Genomic DNA, 15976 nt, shown 5'->3' with positions numbered 1-15976 from the left:
GGCCTCATAGAATGAATTTGGCAGAGCTCCTTCTTTTTCTATTTCCTGAAATAACTTGAAAAGTATTGGTATTAATTCTTCCTTAAAGGTTTTGTAAAATTCCGCTGTATACCCATCCGGTCCAGGGCTTTTCTTGGTTGGAAGTCTTTTGATTGCTTCTTCTATTTCATCTATTGAAGGGCATCTGGGTTGGTTCCACAGTCTAGCAATTGTGAATTGTGCTGCTATGAACATCGATGTAGCAGTATCCCTGTAGTACTCTCTTTTAAGGTCTTCAGGGAATAGTCCAAGAAGGGCAATAGGTGGGTCAAATGGTGGTTCCATTCCCAGCTTTCCCAGGAATCTCCATACTGCTTTCCAGATTGGCCACACCAGTTTGCAGTCCCACCAGCAATGTACAAGAGTACCCTTTTCCCCACATCCTCACCAGCACTTGTTGTTGTTTGACTTCATAATGGCTGCCAATCTTACTGGAGTGAGATGGTATCTTAGGGTGGTTTTGATTTGCATTTCTCTGACTGCTAGAGATGGTGAGCATTTTTTCATGTACTTGTTGATTGATTGTATGTCCTCCTCTGAGAAGTGTCTGTTCAGGTCTTTGGCCCATTTGTTGATTGGGTTATTTGTTTTCTTATTGTTTAATTTTTGGAGTTCTTTGTATACTCTGGATATTAGGGCTCTATCTGAAGTGTGAGGAGTAAAAATTTGTTCCCATGATGTAGGCTCCCTATTTACCTCTTTTATTGTTTCTCTTGCTGAGAGAAAACTTTTCAGTTTAAGTAAGTCCCATTTGTTGATTCTTGTTATCAACTTTTGTGCTATGGGTGATTGAAAATTTCCTTACGAAAATACATTAGATATAGATTGTATTTCTATATCACCTCAAGTGATAATGATGACCATACAAAATAAGAACTATTGACTAGTATGTGTTTCCATGGCCTTTCATTATTTCAGTCTCAGGAGAGTTGAACTTCTTAAATGGAGACTCAAGAAGCCAGTGAAAATAGTCCTATGGATTGACTTGAAAGCTGCATAGCTGCTTTGGAATTAACCTGAAAAGTACTCAAATTACAACTTTTATCATTTATTTTTTTAAATAAATAATTTTTATATATTTAATTGATAAAAATTAGAGTTCACCTAGTACATAGAAAAAGAGGAACCAATATGTCTCTGGCTGTTTCAGTCAGCTTTTTCACTCCTGTGAACAAAAGACCTGACAAGACAAATTTTAGCAGAGGAAAACTTATTTTGGGGCTCAGAGTTTTAATTCATAGATGGCAATTACATTGCTTTGGGCCCAAGGTGTGGCATGATATTATGGTGTAAGAGTGTGGTGAAGGAAAGTGGATAAAGACTAGCCACTAAGAAGCAGGGAGAGACTAAGCTCAGTTTACAAAACACGTACCCCAAAGGCATGTCCCCAATGACCCACCTTCTTCAATCACACCCTGTAGGCCTACAGTTATGACACAGTTAGTCTCTATTAGAGGATTAATGAACTGATTAGGTTATAGCTCTCATAACCCAGTCATTTCATCTATAAACTTTTTTGCATTGTCTCACACATGAGCTTTTGAAGGACACCTCATATCTAAGGCATGACACTGGCCAAGAGCAGATCTTTTACCATCTATCCAGGGACAAATGAGAACCATGGAACTCAACATCTTAGAAGTGCTGGCCCAGGGTTCAGTATTGATCATGTAATAGTGCTTACAGTTGAATAATTCTGAACTTCAGCATTAATAAAATCATCTAACTGATGCAAGATATATCATTTAATCAGTTCTTCTCAGTAATAAAGGTGTCATTTTTTTATGTTCTCTGACCCACTTTTTATTTATTTAATTGCTCAAAACCCATGATTGTTTTGGGAATGTGGAAGGAGGGACTGTAATATATCTTTTTTATCTAAAGGAACTTTAAAATTCCCAACAAAATGACTTGTGTGGGAGATAAGTAAACACTTAAATTCTTCATGGATTAAATTTTATTAGGAGGAACTCTATACAGATTTAAAATTAAGTCTGCACTGCTTTGATGAGCACAACTGTAAGCATTTTACTCTTATAGGAAAGAACGTTTCTGGGTTACCATTTTCTCTCATTTCCTTCATTCACAAAAATGTTATTTTAAAATTAAACTAATTTTTAACTGTAATAAAACACTTTTCTATGGCCAGGTGCTACTCTAAGGGTTGTACAGTATTATCTCATACAGTCTGCACATATGATTTAGTACATAGTGTATCCCTTATGGAATTCATGAAAATTAGGAACAAGAGTATACATAACAAATAGTTTGTATCTATGCAAAGATATATGAATATAATTATAAAAATTTCAGGGAAAGCAACATGAAAACAAAAATGACAATTCAATTTGCACTTAACACTTATCAATGTATTTAATAACTTAAAAGTAAATGTAATTTTTACTTAAATATTATCCCCAGAGATACTGAATAAAAATAAAAATAAAAAGAGTAGGAAAATGCTCTTACTTTTCTTCCAGATCTAATTCAGTCCCAGGGAAAGTGTTATTTAGCTGTGTAGTGAGGTAGGATTTTCTGATATTTATTTCAATTTAAAAGACTTTATAAGTTAATGTAAGATAAACAAAATAATATGAATCATGGCAAAATATATAATGCTTTGAATAGTTAATGGTATTCTAGCAGATATTGGGTGTGAAATAGAGTATGCTGCAGCTTGTTGAACAAGACAATCTAATTACATACACACAAATGGAAAATATAATACTGTTCACAGTCTAACCTGATTTATGCAAGCTTCAAGTCTGAGACAACTTATTAAATATTAATTTTCTTGTCATAATGAGCTTAAACTTGGTTAGGATAAAATTAGTGTGCTTTTCCATTGTCTGATTATATGTTTTCTTCTTATTAAGCAATTTGGTAATGTCGAAAAAGTTTTTACAAGAAAGAGTTTGCCTTACTCTTAGATGTAGCTTATATTTCTAGGGTTAATGTGGTGACAGTAAATCTGCTTTAGCTACATACACAACTTGGAGAGATAAAAATTTAAAATAGCTTATTGTGAGCCATGATTTTATTTACATAATATTTTAAATTAAAATGTTTTAGAAAACAGTACCTTACTCACATATCTTGTTATCCACTAGTTACAGACTTCATTGGGCCTTACAAAGGTCATTTCAACACACCATGTGACTGAGAGCTATTGGATCATAATATTGATATTTCTTATGATTACGATTGTGTCATAACTCATCTATACCATTCTGTGTTCCTTGATAAGAAGGGATCTCACACACAATGCCATATCATCACATAAGGTATTCTATAGGTGAATATACAGTGTTACTGAGCATTAAAATCAAACTACATTCAAATTCAATATCAATCTCAGAAACAGAAATGTCTGCCTTCTTCTTAATGAACATGGAAGTGTGTTATTGATCTCTGAAATAATGGAAATCTAAGCTGTTTTGGTTTCTATATTGACACTTTAGATTTTCAGTGTTGTAGTTAGATTAGCCATGGTGAGAGGAAATCCACGTTTTGTTGCTGATGAGCAACTTTCATCCTTGGTATCAAGACTATTATTTTCAAAACCCGTTGGGCAAGCAGAAGGTAGACAAAATTGAGTGACAGAGAGAAACTGAGTAATCTGTTCAACAGAAGGGTTGCCCTGGCCAGACAGGGCTTGCAGTTCTTTGGTGGGGTAAGATGTTCTTTTTACAAAAGAGTTTAAATTTTATTTGTTTTTGGCTATGCCAAGACTTGTCCTTAGTTTTAGACTAAGAGGTAATGAGTTAAATATTGTGGAGAGGACAGATCCCTTTTATAAAGCTTCTATTTCAAGTAAGGTCTTTCAAGGTCTGTAGGCCACTTAAGCCACTGTCCTCTAACAAGAAGGTGGAGATCAATTCTGCTTCTCTGGAGGCTTTGAAAGAATCTAAGTTTTCAATGTCCTCATGCACATCAATCCAACTGTTACATGCTAAAAAAATAAAGATTTACCAAAATGAAAAAGGAATCATCATAAATAAGGTTTAAATGCTGGATAAAGAAGACAAAATATCCCTTAATATACCATAACATGATTATATAAACTTATTTTGCATAATAACATATTTAAGGTAAAATGCTCAATGTTAGGTGAGAATAGAGCAGTATGTACATCCCTATATATTTCTCAGAAAATAAAAATGTGACAGAAGTAGGATGACAGCCTCAACAAGTATAGTTATTTGAGCTTCAGCAAATGAACAGTTAAAATAGAATTTTACCTAAAAGTAGGAAAATTTGAATCCATTTAAACAGATCGATTAAGCTAAATATTGTCAGTGATTTCAATTACGACATTTGAGTATTTAAAATATTTAGATTAGGAAAAGGTGATCACACAACTAATAAAGATCAAAATGCATGGTTTAAATAGAAACTAAAGGAAATAATAATATCAAGGTATTCAACCAGAATCAAGAATTGATATACAGGAGGATGATACATAGAGAAATTCAAGTATATTTATTTTTCTACCACCACAGTGATTAAATTGTTACTTAAGTTGTTGAATCAAAGATAATTTTATTTAAATATGTTGAAATTTTGTAAACTGCCCTGAAGGCAGAAACTATAACAAGTAAAACAGATTATAAGCCTCCTAAATTATTAAAAGAAGATGAATATTGGCATTAAAAATCTCTAAAAATAGATTACACTCTACATACAAAATATGTAAAATTGAAACAAAAAATGGAAGCATGTATCCCACCATATTAAGGATGAACTAAATCTGAACCCATCTGCCTTAGCTATACATGTATCAAATAACTCATCTATCAATAAAAGGGTTTAAGAGTGGATAGGAAAACCAAAACCAGATACATACTTTAGGTGTAGATAGAAACACATTTTATCTTGTCTCCCAAATGGAGCCATCAATTCCTTCTCCTTCTCTTACACTGTGTGTATTTCTTATTAAAAAACAGGATTATTTCATGCCCTCCCTTAATCTGTACATACTATGATGAATAAAATAGAGCAGATGTGATATTCACAGGTTTCTGAGACCAGATTATAAAAAAACTGGCAGCTTCTAACCAAATCTTTTAAAATGTGCACACTGAGAAAGCCAGTCCCACGTAAAATGTTTTAACAGCTTCAGTATTTATTCTGTGCAAAAACCCAAGATAGTCATGTGGAGAAACCAACTGGAGTTGATGTGAGACCAACTCTAATCATTCATCCATTCCAGACCAAATTTCAAACTTTGAGAGATGCCCCATCAGTGTTCTCCTGTCCCAATTGTCATTAGTTTGCTCATGTCCATATACCAATGTACAAAACTTCTACAGTGAGAATAGCACTCAGCTGCTATTTATTCAATGATTCAAATGTAGAAACTGCAATTGTTCAATTTGTAGAAGTTGTAATAGAAGGCAAATTTTACATAAACCAAAAAGAAAATTATTAATCCACAGAGATCATGTTAATAGTTTCCTATTTATCTGTTATATAGGTACATTTTTATATAAATTGGTTTACATTATTAATTTTATAGTATTCTTTTAACTTACTGGTTAAATTACTAATACATTTTATGTGAGTATATATTCTACAATTCAATAATTACATAATATTCATCTATATGGGCAATATTTACTAAGAGCTTTTCAGATACTATTAACTGGGGCTGATTATACACTGCTAAATGAAACAGAAATTTTAGAGTTTCAATCTAGTTATACATACATCAATTTAAAAATTCTTTTTGCTTAGGTTCCTTAGGAAGCAACTTGTAGGATAAAACTTACAGAGTTAACTTATTAAAAAGAGTCATTGAAATCAACAAAAGCAGACAAGAAATAAGAACAGGGCTAGGAGGGATAAAAATCAAGTTCTGGTGGAGATTCCATCACATTTTTCGTCAACTCCTGGGGGAACTCAGATAAAACACCCTGAATTTACCTCAAAATGAAATGAGATGGCCAGACCTTTGTATAACCATGTAAGATGTATTATAAGTTCTTCTAAATATCAAACTTTTTAAAATTTGGTTTGGCTCTATTAATGTCTGAAATTTGATTAGACATTTGATGTCTGAAGGTGAAGGGATCACAGCCACACTCACAAATGGTCTATGACTAGTTTCATGTTCCCATGTCAGAGTTAAGTATTGGCAAAAAACAGAAATCAAAACCCCTAAAGCTTAAAAATTTGATATCTAGTCTTTTATAAGAAGATCATACAATGTCCTAGTTTATTTTAATGTAATTATTGAAGTTTGACTAATTCATAAAAATAAATAAAACAATGTATATTCATATCAATCATAAGTCATTTTTATCAATATTCTGCAATATTTTAAGGTTTATTTCCCATGTAATTTATTTAGTAGAGATCAACCTATCAATCAACAAGTATTTACTGGTTGTTTACCCTATATCAGGAAATTTTCTAGGACTTGTACAACTATAAACAAAATTTTAAAGATCAATTTTCACAAAAGTTTAAGGCAATTAAACACCTCTTAGTGTATAGACATTAATGAAAAGTCTACCAAAGACAAATATTTCAATATCAAAATAACAGGTGCATTATAAAAAATATGATCCTTGTGGATATGACAAAAAGATTGCTTAGAGTATCTGAAGCCACTTTCTACAGTAAGTCAGGTGTAGATAAAGAGGGACAGAAAGAAATATATTTATGTACTATATATTTGATTCAAAAAGATTGTTTCTTGATGACTAATAGGAAAGGGGAAAGGGATACAGGGGAGGTGGGAAGGAGATAAAGGCCAAAAGGGTAGTAAGAAGGATCGGTATGATTAGAGGACGATATGTACATGTTTAGAGATGTCATGTGAAACCCATTAATTTCTACAATTAATATGAGTTTTTATTCATAATACATTTTAAAAGTTTACTTCTGCATATCAGACCCTCAGTTGTTACTTCTTTACAGAAGACTGAGATTCATCAGCTCAAAAGCCCACACCAAATTCAAACATTTATACATACAAGTATATAAAAATATCCCCAAAGAGATTTCTTTTTCTTTCTTCTCCTCCTCCTCCTTCCCCCTCCTCCCCTCCTCCCCTCTTCCCCTTCCTCTTCCTCGCTGTCCTCCTCCACCCCCCTCCTCCTCCTCCTCTCTCGTCCTCCTCCTCCCCGTCCTCCCCCTCCTCCTCCCCCTCCTCCTCCTTCTCCTCCTCCTTCTCCTCCTCCTCCCACTCCTCTTCCTCCTCCTCCTCCTCCTCTTCCTTTTCTTCTTCTGCATGAAAAAATACCTTAAATCCGTTAGGTATTCCTAAGCCCCTGGGGCCCAAATTCTCCAAGCTGCTGCTCTTCTTCAGAGCTCTCTGACTCGCACTCCATTCCAGGCCGCTGATTTATATCGCCAGACACATAAGTGTCTCCTGGGATTCCTTCTCCCCTGAGGTTCCCCTACTCTCTTCCTCCTCTTAATAGCAACCTCTGAACAGAATCATTGTGAGTTCCCCTGTAAGCTAGATCTTTCAGTTATCATCCAATGAAGCTTTCTTGTACTAGTGCCACCTGGTGCTTATCTTTTTCTTTGCTTAGCCAATAAGTCCTTCAAACCTCCCACAGTGTGCAATGTAAACATAGTGCATTTATATATAAAAAATTACATATAATTTTGCTTGAATATATTTGAGTATAAAACTCATAAAATAGATTATATTTATCAGGTTGGATATATACATGTGTATATATATATAGATAGATAGATAGATATAGTAGTGCCGCCCACACAACCACACAACTCAGGTTTATCTTCACTGAGGAAATTATGAAAACACTTTCATTCTTTTCTTGTATGTACACTTCTGCCTTTTCTTGTTTTCTTTATTAACAGAGGATATGTGTAAGAATAATTGGTTATTTTTCATGAATTACTTTAAAAATATGGTTGGGGAATTCCTCATGTTTGTGTTCTTGCTTAAGGTATTATTTAGGTAACATTGATTTCTAAAAGTAGATATTTTTCTACATTATCCTCTGAAAAAATATTTACTGAACTACTTATTAGATAATAGGATTGACCTGGGGTGCTGTAGCTTTCTATTCATTTTTCTATCAGAACACTGACTTTTGTCTTTGGTTTCCTGGCTATATTCTTTTTGCCATTATCGATGTTCTCTGCTAGGCAGAATCTTTTATGTATGATGATAAACAGGAGAACATTTTATTCTATGGCAAAATAAGAAATTTTCTTATAAATTTCCCAGAAAAACAATAGACTCGGCACTGAAGTTATAACTCTTTCTCATTGTGAAATAAATCTCAGCAACGCTTTCCAGTAATATACAATATTTAGTACATCATAAGTCATATGTAATAATTGCAACAGATATAAAAATGTATTAGAATATGTTCAAATATGTGATATATACCCCAAAGTTGTTTTTCTTTTTTCAATCTTTTCTATTACTTATTTTCTTAAATTCTTTATTAAATTCTTCTAGAAATGTATGTCAGGACAGTGCATAATAATTAATAAAAAAAATATGGTATGGATATCTTGCCATTAAGCAAAGAAAAAAATTAAAAATAATTTACTGCTTAAATTACTGTATAATTCACTTTCATTAAGTCAGGAAAATCATTAAATAAAAGGTAATTTCTACCTAATCACATTTCACACACACAAAAAAAGGTAGAAATTACCTTTTATTTAATGATTTTAGGTAGAAATTACCTGTGTTTGGGATTGCTATGTTGACAGTGGAGAATTAGTTAGAAAGATTTATTCTTTGCAAAATGAAATATATTTTTTAAAAATCCCAGAAATTGTGATTAGTGCTGAATAGACAAAGAGCATCTTAGAACAAGTTGAAAGGCAGAAATCTCAATTAAGGGGACATTTGATCAGATATAAAAAAAGATGAAAGATATGCAAAAATTTGATCAAACAACATCCTAGGTGAAGAAACTCTGGCTTAAATAAGGTGGTTGCTTCTTGCTTAACACCAGGATTTGTGGTCTAGAACTTATTTGGGGCTCTATCATCTTCAGTAACAGTCTTCTAAGGGTTGTTTCAGTCATTTCACAACTACTATGGAGGGTAAAAGAGAGCACAGGACAGCAGACTTCATGAAATGGAAGACATGAAGGCTATATATATTATCTCTGTCCTCTTTATACGGGCCTGAATTTGGTCACAACTCAATAAGAGGCTAAAAATGCAGTTCATAACTTCCAGGAATATTATCATCTACAATTCAGTGGTTATATTACAGGTAGCAAAAAGAGAAGGATGGAAACTGAGATACTGTTATCAGTCTCTGCACAGGCTCCATATTGAATACAAAATTGCATTGTTATGGAATATGAAAAAGGCCAGAGGAGTTGAAACAGTCAATCTTAAAAGAATAGTCAAGATTGGTGAGCTGGACAGAGTATAGATAAGTTAGAGCAATGTAAGCTGTGATAAGAAACATGATTTTTATTTAAAGGCAAAGCATAAGTAATTGAAGATTTAAGCATGAGAGGGACAGATGTCATTTATCATTTAAAAATACCAAGTTAGCTTTGCATAAGGAATAGATTACTGGTGTAAATGAATAGATGGAACAAATAGCAGCTATAATGTTCAGCCAGACTTCCAGAACAAAAATGATGATGGTGCCTGTGAGAATTGCTATGATTCTATTTCCTTTTGGAGATAGTGTTGACAGTTTTTCCTAATGAACTGGATTTAGAGAATGATGGCAAGAAGAGGAATTAAAAAGGTCATATTTGATTTTTTTTTTTGCAAGAAACCCAGACATGGTGATGATACTGATATGGAGAATGTTGCCATTTAAACTGCTTTTTTTTTCTTTTCCTTTTTCTATTGAAAGACACATCCTGGACAAAATACTTTATTTCCAGTATTTTTAAAATATTTTTAATTTTTTTTCTTTTTAGTTATACAGGACAAATAGAGAATATAATCTGGTATATTTATACAAATACAGAGTATATCTTATTCTAATTAGGATCCCAGTCTTGTCATTGTACATGATATATAGATTCACTGTGGTGTATTTTTATATATACATAGGAAATTAAGTCAGATTCATTCTACTGTCTATCCTATTTCCTGTCCTCCCTCCCTTTTATTCATTCCCCTTTTTCTAATCTGCTGAATTTCTATTCTCATCAGCCCCCCTTGTTTTGGGTTAGCATCCACATACCAGAGAGAACAATCAAGAACCTGAAGAGAGAGCCTACAGAATGGGAGAAAATATTTCCCACCTACACCTTGGATAGAGCATTAATTTTCAGAATCAAAAAACTTAAGACCAAATAATAATAATAATAATCCAATCAATAAATGGGCAAAGGAACTGAACAGGAACTTTACAGAGGAAGAAATATGAATGGTCAACCAATACATGAAAAACTGTTCAACATCTCTAGCAATTAGAAAAATGCAGAATAAAACCAGTGAGATTTTATTTCACTCCAGTCAGAATGGCAACAATCAGGAGTGAAAGTAAAGATAAATGTTGGCCAGGATGTGGGGAAAAGGGTTCACTTATATATTGCTGGTAGGACTGCAAATTGGTGCAACTACTCTGCAAAGCAGTATGAAGATTCCTCAGAAAAGTTGGAATGGAACCCCCATTTGATCAAGATATTCCATTCCTCGGTTTATAACCAAATAACTTAAAATTAGCATACTACAGTGATGCAGCCACATCAATGTTTATAGTAGATAAATAGTAAGATATGAAACCAACCTAGGTGCCCTACAACAGATGAATGGATAAAGAAAATGTGGTATATATACACAATGGAATATTACTCAGCCATAAAAAGAATGATATATGACATTTTCTGGAAAAATGGATGGATCTGAAGACTATTATGCTAAGCAAAATGAAACTGTTTTATTGAAGCATGATCACAGTGAGGAAATCAGGTTTTGTTGTGAGCATGTTGAGTTCAGTATGCGTATTAGACATGCAAGTAGAATTGTCAATAACAGTTAGATAAAGGATCTAGAACCCATACAAGATGTATCTGTAAGTCCTCAACATATGAATTCTATACTGTCACCGTGATGTGCACTAGTTCTCCAAGCTCAAGCGGTGGGCGAATTGGAAAAATAACAAATTATTTGAAACAAAGACAAAGACTCCATTACAGATGAAAAGCAGGATTGGGTGGGTAAATCAGTTCTGGTGGGGTCTGATCCAACAATGAGTGAGACTCCTTTGTTTATAAGTTTTAAATATCAAAGGGATTCTTGAGGAAAACAGGACAAAGTTGTAAGCATAACAGTTTAGTAGGAGCTTATCAGTTTACACCTATCTCTTCTATCTCTGGGCAGCTAGGATTTGAATTCAAGGCATTTAAATTACTAAATTCCATGACAAGCATGAAATTCTTCCTATTCATAGGAGTCACCTGCAAATGGGCATTTCCCTTGGCATTCTCATACCAGAGGATTCCCAGAAGTGGCATCTCATTGTCTAGGTTTACATATTTTAAATCAATGATTCATTCACAGCTCCTGACAATACACAAAGAAAGAGAATACAGAAAAGAAGAGACCTTAGACAACACCATAAGGAAATCTGAAACTAGGATGGGTCTTCAGTGTTACCTCAATTAAGGTGATAGAGCCATTCTTTTCCCTCTTAACCAACATTGATCAGATATTTACTTACAGGCTGCCCTCAGAGATTTAACATAAACTTGGGCAAAGCACTTGTTCCTAGGCTAGGAAAAGTCCATGAAGGGACTCATCTGTGGAGACTTAAGGAGTTTCTTTCTTCTGAAGAGGAAGCAGGTGATAGTTTTAGACTCAGATATGAACACCCAATTCTCCCTTAAAGGAAGTAACTATTGCTTCAATTGCTAGGAATGTTTTTGAGAGACAGACAACCAAAGCTTCTAGCATCAGCAGACATTAACTCGGCTTCATGAAGTTTTATCACATCAATTCACACTACTCTACAGATACTCAGATCCAATAATTGAATGCAATGGGAGTATAAAGTCAGTATTTCTACGAAAAGATGGGTCATTTCAGCTCTGTTCTGCTTGTGCAGTGAGGGAGGTGGTCAGCCTGTCCTTTCTCCTGTGTATGTTGATTGAAAGGCCTCCCCATGGACAACACCCTTTCCTTAAATATTCACATCAGAATCTGCTTCCTGAAAAAAAAGCACATAAATTGGTATTAGAAGTTATCTAAAAGCATCAGCCATAAACTGAAGTTTTAGACTGGTATCACTAACTATTTGGGTAGCAACAAAGATGACCTCATGCTGTGGATGAAGCACACGTCCTCTCTGAGAGGAGGTAGTAAAACAACTGTTATCAAAAAAGTTGAATCATAATATTTTGCTATGTTGGTTTAGTAGTTGGTGCATCATATCAAGCATCTGAAAATTAGTGTTTAAAGAGTAACTATGACACCTGTGGTGGACAGGCTCTTGGAGTGGCTGCCATTAACCCCACATCCTATTCTTTACAATGTTATTTTCTCCCCTTGCTTCTAATCAATAGATTATAGCAAACACAATAGACAATGGTATGCATATGATCCTCTGTATGTTATAATGAAATATGTTACAAAAGACTGTGGCTCCCAGATTTCTAGAGTCTCTTTTGTGTAAGGAAGCAATTAAATACATTGTCAACTCTGAAACATCAAGGCCACTCTATGAATGGGAACATTATCCATGCTAGGGACAATAAAATATCAAAAATCTTAGTGCTAAAAAAATAAAGTAAAGTAAAATGAATGGTATTAACAGGGAAAAAAATTCTACCTCAGTCGAGCCTCCAGGTGAGATTGTGGACTAGCCCCTATCTTGAAATACCCTAAGCAGAGGAACCAGTTAAGTGATACTTGGAATTCAGAACTCACAGAAACTGTAAAGAGAAGAACATTGTCTTAAACTGCATGTCAAATCTGTGGTAATACAGCAGTAGGAAATCAATAATACAGACCACCGTATCAAGAAGCTATAGATAGACTAGATTAGCAAGCTGAAATAGATAGTGTAGATCAGAGTTGAAAGTCCACTGTGAAAGCTAAATTGTCATATTAGGATGCATGTAAAGAACATGCCATGTCTTCCAAGAAGAGGACAGAGAAAACTGAGTATGTGGACCATCATCAGAAAAGCAGAGCTCTGAGGAATGTTTAAATCCTAACCAAGGAAGATTCACTAAGCCAAAGCCAGAGCTTTTGATTGGAAAGAATGATACCCTGATATGTAGAAGAAAGTATCTGGGTTCATGACCCTAAATTTTAAAATTTGTATTTCTCTGAAATCTTTGAATCTGGCAAACAAAGTGATCACTCCCTATTCAGAAGCAGAATGTCTATTAAGTGAACGTGAGAGTAGATCATTTGAAGTACTGTCCCAAGATTGAAGTTTTAGTACTCAACAATAAAGCTCATTGGTGATCTAAACTTCTGCCAGCCTGGCTCCTTGAAACATGCATACTTTCTTTTTTCTTTACCTTTTCACCCTTTTCCTCTTAAACAAACTTTAATTATTATTATTTTATTGTATACTGGAAATAAAATATGCATATTTAATTTATTTAATTTAACAAATTATAAGTGCATTATAAAAACGTTTACAAACTTCAGTTATTTTCTTCCAAGCTGTGTTATTATTTTCTATTATTTATTAAACCACAAATTACAGAATTTTTTTGCTTTTGTTTTAGACTGGTAATACTGTTTTGTTGTTGTTGTTTTTCTTTCTTCTTCTTCTTTTTTTTTAGTTATAGATGAACACAATGCTTTTATTTTATTTATTTTTAGTTATTTTATTTTATGTTATATCTGTAAATATCAATACATAGGATTTTGTAAAGCTGTTTTTATGTTTGTTTTTCTTTTGAATTTTGCATTTAGACGTTTTCTTATTTGCTTCATGAATTGGGATTTTGAAATCATGTTTCTTAGAACTTTTTTTAAAGATACTCATGGGACATTATTCTTTTTCACTCCAGTAAGATTTAAGACTCAAAATGCAAATATCACCACTGATAGTACATTTTTAATTTTTTATTGTTTATTATCTGATTTTTTAATAACTAAGCTGGTAAATTTTTTCAGTTAAAGGGTCTCTAGAGTCCATGATGTTCCCAGTCTCCCATTTATTCTTTGAGATTGTCATAAGACTCCATTTTAAGGATTCTTCCACTTTTAACTTCTATCCTTTATAGGATGTAATTTAATCCAAACTTTAAACTGCAAATATTTAGCAAGATATATCTCAGGAAATATTGACCTTAGTTATCATAAGCATTTTTATTTGTTTCTAAACTCTGGAGATATTCTGTTTTTTTCCACAAGGAAAAATACCCATGAATAAATACAATGCATCCATTTAAATTTTTTTTTAATCCAAACATTTTAGGTACACTTTACTAAAGGATTTATTTTTGTAAATTTGGTTCTCCATACTAGGATAACATAATTCCTTAACCTATTTCTATTGTTTTTCAGTTGCTGTACATTTAGTATTTGATGTAGGGTTTTATCAGGTGCTTTGTTGGCATGAAGGCTTCCTTGAACATGGGTATAACATTCTAAATACCACAGAATTTCTGGGTAATTTTGAATGCCATAATTTCCCAAAGAAACCATCTCCCTAGGTTTTTCTCTCCGAGTTTTTGGCAGTATATCACATGTCTCCACGAAGTTCTTTGGCTCCAGGCAGCTGTGGGCTTTTCTTCACTTTACCATGTTTTCAGGTGATATGGTTTCATTCCCTTGAAGAATTCTGAGGTAGTTACAACAGAGAGAAGCATCAGTCCTTTATGTAAATCCACACAAATTTGAATGGACAAACACAAAAATCTTGTGAATAATGTCTGTTCTGCTCCTTCTGAAACCTGAAAGAGTTCCACTCTTCCGGGAGAGATATTTCCGGCTGGGGGTTCCTGGATCAGCCGCGTGGCGTTCGGGAGGATTCCCCGGGAGCTGTGTGAAGTGTTTTCCTGCAGTTCAAAAATAAAGTTTGTTCCTGCTTCAGTGGCTCGTGATTTGTGCCCAGCCAGACTGCGGCATTTGGCGGCCAGTGCGGGGAACGTCTGAAGCTTCGGGGTAAGTGAAATTGCTTGCCCCTAAGAGAAGGCGAGAGAATGGGTGACCATTTTAAAAAACAATGTGTTCTTGTTTTGATTTGTTTTGTGTTTGTTTCAAGCTGCCTATCCCTAGAATTTTCTCAGGCAGATTGGGAAAAATGGTTGGCTCAAGGTTTGAAGTTGTTCGCCCCTGAGGAAGAGATAGAAATAGACCACAAATGCACATATCAAGAAAATAGGAAAATTGATACAACGATTTTTTGTTCCATTTTTGTTTCATTCTGTTTCGGTTTTGTTTTGTGTTATCTTATTGGGTTGCATTATCTTTATAACAGATTAGAAATTAGTAAAAAACAAACTGAAAGAGTGTTAAGTAAATTGTTAGAGGTTCAGACCATGGAGAAAGACATTTTAGATCAAGCAAAAGAGAAGGTCTCTCAAGCTAGTCAGACAGAGGAAGAAAATTTAAAGGAAAAAAGCTTAGAGGAGAAACAGCTATTAGGGAAAAAGCTACAACAGGAGGCTGCTACTAACACCGTTCTATCACCAGAGGGCGTAATTCAACCAACAGCTCCCCCTATGGAGATAGCTGAGTGGCCCTCAAACCCCATAGTTGATAGACGGGATCCTGAGATAGGACCTCAAAGATTAGCATACCCTGTACTTGAGCAGGCAGGAGGGCAGTGAATTCACTGTGCTTTAGATTTCAAAACAGTGAAGCAGTTAAAGGAGGCTGTAACAACCTATGGTCCTCAAGCACCGTTCACTGTAAGCATGGTCGAATCCATTACCAACTTGGACATGACGCCAGCAGATTGGGCTAGTATGTGTAAATCTGTGCTAAATGGAGGACAATATTTGTTATGGAAGGTTGCCAATGAGGAATTTTGCAGGGAGACAGCTAG

Source organism: Marmota marmota, unplaced genomic scaffold (genome assembly GCF_001458135.2).
Source record: "Marmota marmota marmota unplaced genomic scaffold, marMar, whole genome shotgun sequence".
NCBI classification, from domain to species: domain Eukaryota; kingdom Metazoa; phylum Chordata; class Mammalia; order Rodentia; family Sciuridae; genus Marmota; species Marmota marmota.
This window is presented reverse-complemented; position numbering follows the sequence as displayed.